Source organism: Miscanthus floridulus, chromosome 3 (assembly GCF_019320115.1).
Source record: "Miscanthus floridulus cultivar M001 chromosome 3, ASM1932011v1, whole genome shotgun sequence".
In the NCBI taxonomy this organism is placed as follows: Eukaryota; Viridiplantae; Streptophyta; class Magnoliopsida; order Poales; family Poaceae; genus Miscanthus; species Miscanthus floridulus.
The window spans coordinates 140,579,636-140,588,969 of record NC_089582.1 but is presented as its reverse complement, the minus strand read 5'-3'; positions in this window follow the sequence as shown (position 1 = coordinate 140,588,969).

Sequence of the window (9,334 nt, the reverse complement as noted above, 5' to 3'; positions counted from 1 at the left end):
CGTAGGGGCCACTTACCAACGGTGCATGATCCAAGTCTTTGGCGAACATATCGGACGAACCGTTGAGGCCTATGTGGATGACATCGTAGTCAAGTCCAGGAAGGCCGGCGATCTCGTCGGCGACCTGGAGGTTGCCTTCACATGTCTCAGAAAGAAGGACATCAAGCTCAACCCCGAGAAGTGTGTCTTCGGGGTCCCCCGAGGCATGCTCTTAGGATTCATAGTCTCGGAACGTGGGATCGAGGCCAACCCGGAGAAGGTCTCGGCCGTGACCAACATGGGCCCGATCCGAGACCTCAAAGGCGTGTAGAGGGTCATGGGATGCCTTGCGGCCCTGAGCCGCTTCATCTCCCGCCTCGGCGAAAAAGGCCTGCCCCTGTACCGCCTTTTGAGAAAGGCCGAGCGCTTTTCTTGGACCGCCGAGGCCGAAGAAGCCCTCGCCAGGCTCAAAGCACTACTCACCAACCCCCCCGTCCTGGTTCCGCCCACCGAGGGCGAACACCTCTTACTCTACGTCGCCGCGACGACCCAAGTGGTCAGCGCGGCCGTAGTCGTCGAGAGGCAGGAGAAGGGACACGCTCTGCCCATCCAGCGACCTGTCTACTTCATCAGCGAAGTGCTCTCCGAGACTAAGACACGTTACCCGCACATCCAGAAGTTAGTTTACGCCATAGTCTTGGCTCGACGCAAGCTGCGTCACTACTTCGAGTCCCACCCGGTGACTGTGGTGTCGTCTTTTCCTCTGGGAGAGATAATCCAAAACCGGGAGGCCTCGGGTAGAATAGCCAAATGGGCTGTCGAACTCATGGGGGAGACCTTGTCTTTCGCGCCTCGGAAAGCGATCAAATCACAGGTCCTGGCCAACTTTGTAGCCGAGTGGACCGACACACAGCTGCCACCCGTTCAAATCCAATCAGAATGCTGGACCATGTACTTCGACGGGTCTCTGATGAAGACTGGGGCCGGCGCGGGCCTGCTCCTGGTCTCGCCCCTCGGAATACACATGCGCTACATGATCCGGCTTCACTTCGCCGCCTCCAACAATGTCGCCAAATACGAGGCCCTCGTCAACGGCCTGCAAATCGCCATCGAACTTGGAGTACGACGTCTCGACGTACGGGGTGATTCGCAGCTCGTCGTCGATCAGGTGATGAAAGAGTCAAGCTGCCACGACCCTAAAATGAAGGCGTACTGCGCGATGGTACGTCGTCTGGAGAACAAGTTCGATGGTCTCGAACTCAACCACGTTGCACGAAAGTTCAACGAGGCCGCGGACGAACTGGCAAAGATGGCGTCGGCACGGACCCCGGCCCCTCCGAACGTCTTCGCCAGAGACCTCCACAAGCCGTCCGTCGACTACGCCTCGGCGACGGAAGAGGACCCATCGGCCGAGCCCACCGCAGGGCTCGAGGCCCCCTCTGCCACCGAGACCCCGCCAGCCGAGCCCGAGGCGATGGCGATTGACGAAGAGCCTCCCAAGACCGACCAAGGAACGGACTGGCGAGTCCCTCTCCTTGATCGCCTCGTCCGAGGAGAGCTTCCTGCTGACAGAACCGAAGCCCGACGGCTTGCGCGACGCGCCAAGACTTACGTCCTCTGCGACGGCGAGTTATATAGGCGCAGCCCATCTGGTATTCTCCAACGATGCATCACCACCGAGGCTGGCCAATCCTTACTTCAGGACTTACATGCGGGAGTCTGCGGGCACCACGTGGCGCCTCGGACGCTCGTAGGTAACGCCTTCCGCCAAGGTTTCTATTGGCCAACAGCGGTGGCCGACGCCACAAAGCTAGTACGCACCTGCGAGGGATGCCAGTACTATGCTCGACAGACGCACCTCCCGGCCCAGGCCCTCCAAACCATCCCCATCACATGGCCATTCGCTGTGTGGGGACTGGACATGGTTGGGCCTCTGCAGAAGGCACCCGGGGGCTATACCCATCTGCTGGTAGCTATCGATAAATTCTCTAAATGGATCGAGGCTCGTCCGATCGCTCAGATCAAATCCGAGCAAGCGGTGCTGTTCTTTACGGATATCATCCACAGGTTCGGGGTTCCTAACACCATCATCACTGACAATGGGACACAATTCACCGGGCGCAAGTTCCTAACGTTTTGCGACGACCACCACATCCGGGTGGCCTGGGCGGCCGTAGGGCACCCAAGGACGAATGGCCAAGTAGAGCGTGCCAACGGCATGATCCTACAAGGCCTTAAGCCAAGAATATTCAACCAGTTGAAGAAGTTTGGCAAGAAATGGCTTGCCGAACTCCCGTCAGTCATCTGGAGCCTAAGAAATACCCCGAGCCGAGCCACGGGATTCACACCGTTCTTCCTGGTCTATGGAGCCGAGGCCATCCTCCCCACTGACTTAGAATACGGCTCCCCGAGGCTACAGGCGTACAACGAGCAAAGCAACCGCACTGCCCGCGAAGACGCCCTCGACCAACTGGAGGAAGCCCGCGACGTCGCGCTACTACACTCAGCCAGGTATCAGCAAGCCCTACGACGCTACCAAGCCCGGCGCGTCCAAAGCCGGGACCTGAAGGTGGGCGACCTAGTGCTGAGACTGAGGCAGAGCAACAAGGGCCGCCACAAGCTGACCCCACCCTGGGAGGGGCCGTATATCGTCGCTCAAGTGCTGAAGCCCGGGACCTACAAGTTAGCCAACGAGAAGGGCGAAATCTTCACCAACGCTTGGAACATAGAACAGCTACGTCGTTTCTACCCTTAAATTTCCAAACGTTGTTTACATTGTTTCTCGAAATAAATAAAGAAGCGTTCTTTAATTGTTATAATCTTTCGAGGAACCCCCTTATAGACAAATCGGCTGTATAGAACCCAAGGACCGAAAGATCGTCTCAAGGGCGAAAAGGCCGGCCGAGTCGTGAGAACGGCCTATGCCTCTGGGCTACGGCAGCTCCCTCACCACCGTTTCGCCCAAAGGACAGCTTAGGTTCCGAGGAAGTTCTTTGCAGAGAGGTTGTCTATCGATAGGGGCTCGACGTCACTATAACGCAATAAGGGAGACTCGGCTCTGCCTCTGCAAAGTCGAGCCTCCCTCGAGGGCTAAAAAGGGGGAACCCCCCTAAGTCCCGGACACCATTTCTCAACCGTTTTTCCGAAAATTTCCACGCCAAACTCTCTCGCGCTCCGACGGGACCTTCGCAAGAAACCCAAAGACCAAAAGCCTGTCTGGAGGCCAAAGGGCCGGCCGGGTCATGAGAACGGCCTACGCCTCTGGGCTACGGCAGCTCCCTCACCACCCTTCGCCGAAGGACGGCTTAGGTTCCGAGGGATTTCTTCGCGATCGAGACAGAGGGCACGAACTTAGAAATAGAATGGAAAACGGTTAAGAAGCACACATACGCAAATACTTTAAGGGCCTCGACGGCCACAAAAAACGTCACGATTCGGCAACTAACTCGATCCGGTTACATGGCCCCTTTTGGCCCAGGTCAAAGCTCAAGGATCGGCGGCTGGCACGGGAGGGACCACCTCTTCTTCGAACAGCTTGGCCAACGCGGTGCCAGGTGCCTCGACCGCCTCCAACAGCCTCACGACCTCTGCATCAGCCTCCTCGTCATCTTCTGGCAACACGTAGCCGTCGCTGACAGCCTCGAGGTTGATGGCGTAGTGCGAGGAGACGACGGCCAGGGCGCGCTTGACACCCGTGTGCAACGCCCCTCGGAGTCTCTCGCGGACGTGGCCGCTCAACGCGATGAGGCGGCTCCCAAGGGAGCTAGCTGATTGGACCTCCTCGACGTCCAGAGCCTCGCAGGCAGACCGGACAGCGCTGCGCAGCGCCTCGTGCTCTCGGACCTCGACATCCAGCGCTGCTTGCGCCGCGACGGAGGCCTCAGCCGCCTGGGAGGCCTCTTTCTCCAGATCTACGTCGCAGCAAGGGGTCAGGAGTCAAGCGCGAACCAGGACAAAAAGAGCAAATGGAACGAGGAACATGGTTCAGCAGAACTTACCCTCGGCCTTGCCCTTCCAGGCTGAGACCTCGACCCGAGAGGCCTCGGCCACCTTGGTAGCCTCTGCCAGGGCGACTTTTGTCGCCTGATGCTCGCTCTGCTCCGCACCCAGCTGCCCGGCTGTAGCCTTTGCAGAGGCCGTCGCTTCTTGGGCCCGAGACCTGAAGGAGTCTCGCTCCTCCTCCAGCTCCTTGATCTTCGCCACCAGGGGGGCAGCCTGCCCCTTAGCCGTGACCAGCTCGGCCTGAAGGTCAGCACAGCGAAGGCGGAGGTCCTCCACTTCCGCACTCCGCGCCGACAAAAGCCCCTGGGCGTCGGCAAGCAGGCCCCTCTACCGCCGGAGCTGGTCCCAGATATCCCTCTCCCTTCGTAGGAACACCGATTTCCCAAGGGACCGGGTCTCGAGCTCCTAAAGAGGTAAAAAAGCGCACGTCAAACACTGCGACGACAACTCGGCACGAGACACGAAAGTACTCACCCGAGTGACACCAGGCAAGTCCCTTTCCATGACAGTCATCGCTGTCTGCAATGACCGCACGGCCAATTGGCGATACTCCTCGAGGGTATCCCAACGCCCCCCCTCGGCGACGTCCTCAAGGGCGAACACAGGCTCCCCCTCGGGATCAGCCTGGTCCCACCAGAAAACACGCGGGAAGTTCCACCCACGGGGCTCGGGCCGTAGCGGGACAAGGGCCGAACTCCCCTCGGCAGGATCTGGGACTTGCTGCTCCACGGCACTGGCCGCCTCGGCGTCCGCCGCCTCCTTCCCTCGGGAAGAATCATCAGACAAGATTGTCTGAACCAGGGGCGGCGCCAAAGTTTGCCCCGCCTCCACCTCCATCGCCTCGGTCTCGACGGACCCGGGGGCTCTGGCCTCCGCCATCTCTACCTCGATGGCCCCGGAGTCCACCGCCCTGGCCTCGGAGGTCTTGGGCGCCCCGGCCTCACCCTCAATGGCCTCGGCAGTGCTAGACGCCCCAGCCTCCGTCGCCCCAAGACCCACGACATCGCGAGGCGTGGGCTCCTCCTCCTCCACTCGCCCCGCGGCCGCCGCGGCACCCTTTTCCTGGGCGGCCACCTCCTCCGAAACGGCCTCGCCCGACTCCGCGCCACGCTGCGCGTCAGCCTGCGCCTCCGCTGCCTGATGGGCGGAGGAGCTAACGTTCACCTTGAGCGCCTTACGGGGCGCCAAGGGAGGGTCTCCCACCAGAAGCGTCTGGCTGCAAGAAAAGACACTCCTAAGGTCAGCATGCAACCAAGGGGCAAACAAGAAGCGGACTCCGCCAGGAAAGACGCTTACCGCGAACGGGGATGCAACCGCTTCGACACCGTCCGCCTCCTCTGCAACGGCGGCGGTGGTGGCAGCAGCGCGGCCTCGGTGTCCACCAGCGCCAGCTGGTCCCCGTCGGACCCCGGCACCTCCTCGACCCTTCACGGAGATAATGGGGTCGCCCCCACCGTCACCCGCTCAACCTCCACCGTCGAACCCATCGGGCCGACGGCACGCTCCTCCGACACCCGCGCCTCGGGTGTGCCGGCCTCGGCGCCGGGACGGGCCACGACTGGCCCCGGGACACCTCCTCCTCCTCCTAGGGGCGTCAGGCTCCTTGCCGGCGCCCCGGGAACCATCTCCCTGATGTCGGGGAGATGTTCCAGGCAGGCCGTCCCCACCTCGCGCCCACCGCCGTCGCTCGAAGAATCCGACACCGACGACGAGGGAGACGGCTCCAAAGGGAGACCGTCGAGCCTCTGGCGCCGGCGACGGGCATCCAGCTTTTCGCGCGCGAGGATCTTCTTCGTGCGCTTCGCCTCCTGGGCATCTTTCTTCTTCTTCTCCTCCTCGGCACGCGCCCTGTTCACGGATCGCCGCCGGGCGTCCTCAGGAACGGGCGGCGGGGAGCCTCGCACGTCTCTTATCCCCTGTGAGAACGACGAAGTAAGACAACAGACCAAAAAGGCGAAAAACAAGAAGGACGCGAAAGCCTCGACAACATCCAACTTACCAGCGAGACATACCCCCGCGACGGGCGCATCGGGAACGGCGTCAAGTCATCGAGCCTCGGCTTCCCGTCTACCGCCTCCCTCACCCGACGCAGGGTCTCGTCATCGGTAAGGGCAAAGGCGGACATCTTGATACCGGCGACCGGGTCGCTCGGCGTCATCTCGAACAGCCGCCGCCGCCGGGCCATTAGCGGCAACACCCTCCGGCGGTGAAAGGCCGCCACGACCACGGCCGCCGAAAGGCCGCAGTCACGCAGCTTCCCCAAGGCCCTCAAGAGCGGTTCCAGCCTAGGCTGGTCGACCTTGATGACGCCGTACCCCCATTTCTCCGGTTGACTCTCTACAACCCGCCCGGTATAAGGGGGAAGTCCTCCGCCGTCGTTGCGGAGGTAGAACCAGCCGTCATACCAACGACGGTTGGACGTTGACAGCTGGGCCGGGATGTAGAGGGACTGCCGGTCTTGGCGCACGTGGAGGGTGCAGCCGCCGGCCCTCTGCGCCTTCCGAGCCCCCCTCGTTCCCCCCGGCTTGGAGGTGAACGTCGCTCGGAACAAATGGAGCCACAACTCCCAGTGGGGAGCGATCCCCAGATACCCCTCGCAGACGGCGACGAAGATGGCCGCCTGCGCGATGGAGTTGGGGCTGAAATTGTGCAGCTCCACGCCATAGTAGTGCGGGAGTGCCCGCATGAAGCTATCCGCCGGCGACCCGAAGCCTCGCTCGTGGAAGACGACGAAGCTCACCACGTAACCGTTGCGCGGCCTCGGCTCCGACTCGTCCCCCGGAGCAATCCACTCCGGCTCGTCGGGGTCGGTGATCGGGCGAAGAAGACCGGCCTCCACGAGCGACTGTAGCTTCTCCTCGGTGACGTCGGACCGCTCCCAGGGATCCGCCGGGAGGATGACAGGACCACCAGCCATTGCGCGGCGGAGGACGCTGCTACGGCGGTAATCTCTCTCCCTCTCTCTCTTTCGATCTCTCGCCCTCGCACTTCTCTTCCCCGGCGCTCTATGCTCTCAGCGACGGCACGGAGGCAGCAAAAGCGAACGCGGAAAAGGTAAGGAGGGAGAGGGCGAGGCTGTTTGCGTATTTATGCAGGGACGAATCGAAACCACCGGGCGACGAAATCGGGGAAGTTTCCCCCAGGAAATCCGGCGCGGTTATCCAGATCCGGTCTTACCGCCCACTCCCTCCTCATTAATTGCGCGTGCAGTTATGTCCCGTCGACTGACGCCACGTCGCGCCCAACCGCAGCAGCAGCAGGCGCCGTTTCACCTCCCCGAAAAAGCTGCCTCAAAAGGCGCGCCTGCCGTTGCTAACCGCAGGGAGAGAGGTAACCCCCACCCGATTCCTTTCAGGCAAAGGAACCAGGCACCGAGCCCGTTACGGTCCAGGGGTTCGAAGGCTGGGCCCTCAGGGGTTTCGACAGCCGCCCCAGGACAACAGAGTCAGGGGCGACTACGGGCGAGCCTATGCGAGGCCGAGGCCCAAGCAAGCGAGACGCTTGGGATGCCCTGTGTCGTGTCCGAGACCGGCAGGGAAGTCTCCGAATGGGATCCCACCGTAGGGAGGCACCGAGCCACCGAGGCCCAGCGAACGGCCTCGGCACCCACTAGAGAAACCCTCCGGTACTCTTGGAGCGCGTCTCCGGACCGCTAGCCGACCCCCAGCGAACGGGGTACGGGCCTCCACTCGGACTTACCCGATAACAGCTCACCGGAAATGCCGTCGCTCGTGCCCACCGAGGGTAGCGTGGCATCTTCCACCCCTCCTTCCGAGCGAAAAGGAAGCGCGAGGGTCGAACAAAAAGTCAGGAGAATCCCTGACGGCCCTCTCGCTCCGCGCAGAGGCTAAGGGACTCTTCCTGCAAAACGTTGCCGAGTCCCAGCGACCTGGGCTCGCACACGAGGGGACTCGGCAATACAAACCCTCCTTCCGAGCGAAAAGGAAGCGCGAGGGTCGAACAAAAAGTCAGGAGAATCCCTGACGGCCCTCTTGCTCCGTGCAGAGGCTAAGGGACTCTTCCTGCGACACATTGCCGAATCCCAGCGACTTGGGCTCGCACACGAGGGGGCTCGGCAATACAAACCCTCCTTCCAAGCAAAAAGGAAGCGCGAGGGTCGTTCAAAAAGCCGGAAGAACTCCTGACGGCCCTCTTGCTCCGTGCAGAGGCTAGGGAGCTCCTTCTGCAAAAAGACGCCGAGACCCCGCGACCTAGGCTCGCACCCGAGGGGGGCTCGGCAGTCAGACCCTCACACGCGAGGGGCGAACCAAAAGCCAGGGGACCTCTGACCGCTCTCTCGCTCCGCGCGAGAGACTCGGGGGCCCTCCTGCAACTTTGCCGAGACCCAGCAGCTCAGGCTCGCACACGAGTGGGCTCGGCAAACAGCCCCCCCCTCCCGTCCGAGCGAAAAGGACGGGTGGGGGACGGGCAAAAAAGACGGGAGGACCCCTGACCGCCCTCTCGCTCCGTGCGGAGGCTCGGGGGCTCTTCCTGCACCCGAGATAAAGACAAGCGACCCAAGCCCGTTACGGTCCAGGGGTTCGAAGGCTGGGCCCCCAGGGGTTTCGACAGCCGCCCCAGGGCAAAAGAGTCAGGGACGACTACGGGCAAGCCTGTATGAGCGCGCCCTGTATCGTGTTCGAGACCGGCAGGGAGGTCTCCGAATGGGATCCCACCGTAGGGAGGCACCGAGCCACCGAGGCCCAGCAAACGGCCTCGGCACCCACTAGAGAAACCCTCCGGTACTCTTGGAGTGCGTCTCAGGACCGCTAGCCGACCCCCAGCGAACGGGGTACGGGCCTCCACTCGGACTTACCCGATAACAGCTCACCGGAAATGCCGTCGCTCGCGCCCACCGAGGGTAGCGTGGCATCTTCCACCCCTCCTTCCGAGCAAAAAGGAAGCGCGAGGGTCGAACAAAAAGTCAGGAGAATCCCTGACGGCCCTCTTGCTCCGCACAGAGGCTAAGGGACTCTTCCTGCGACACTTTGCCGGGACCCAGCGACTTGGGCTCACACACGAGGGGGCTCGGCAATACAAACCCTCCTTCCGAGCGAAAAGGAAGCGCGAGGGTCGTACAAAAAGCCGGGTGAACCCCTGACGGCCCTCTCGCTCCAGGCGGAGGCTAAGGGGCTCTTCCCGCAGCATCGTCGAGGCCCTGCGATCCGAACTCGCACCCACGGGCCCGGCAAACACAATGTAACTCCCCACTCGAAAGAGAAAAAAGCCCCTGGAGAAGTGGAATCACTCCTCCAGGGCCTCGGGGGCTACACCCGGCGGGTGCGCTCGCGCGCACCCACCGAAACCTCGAAGACAAAACACCATCCCGATAGGAACTATCAAGAGCCAATTC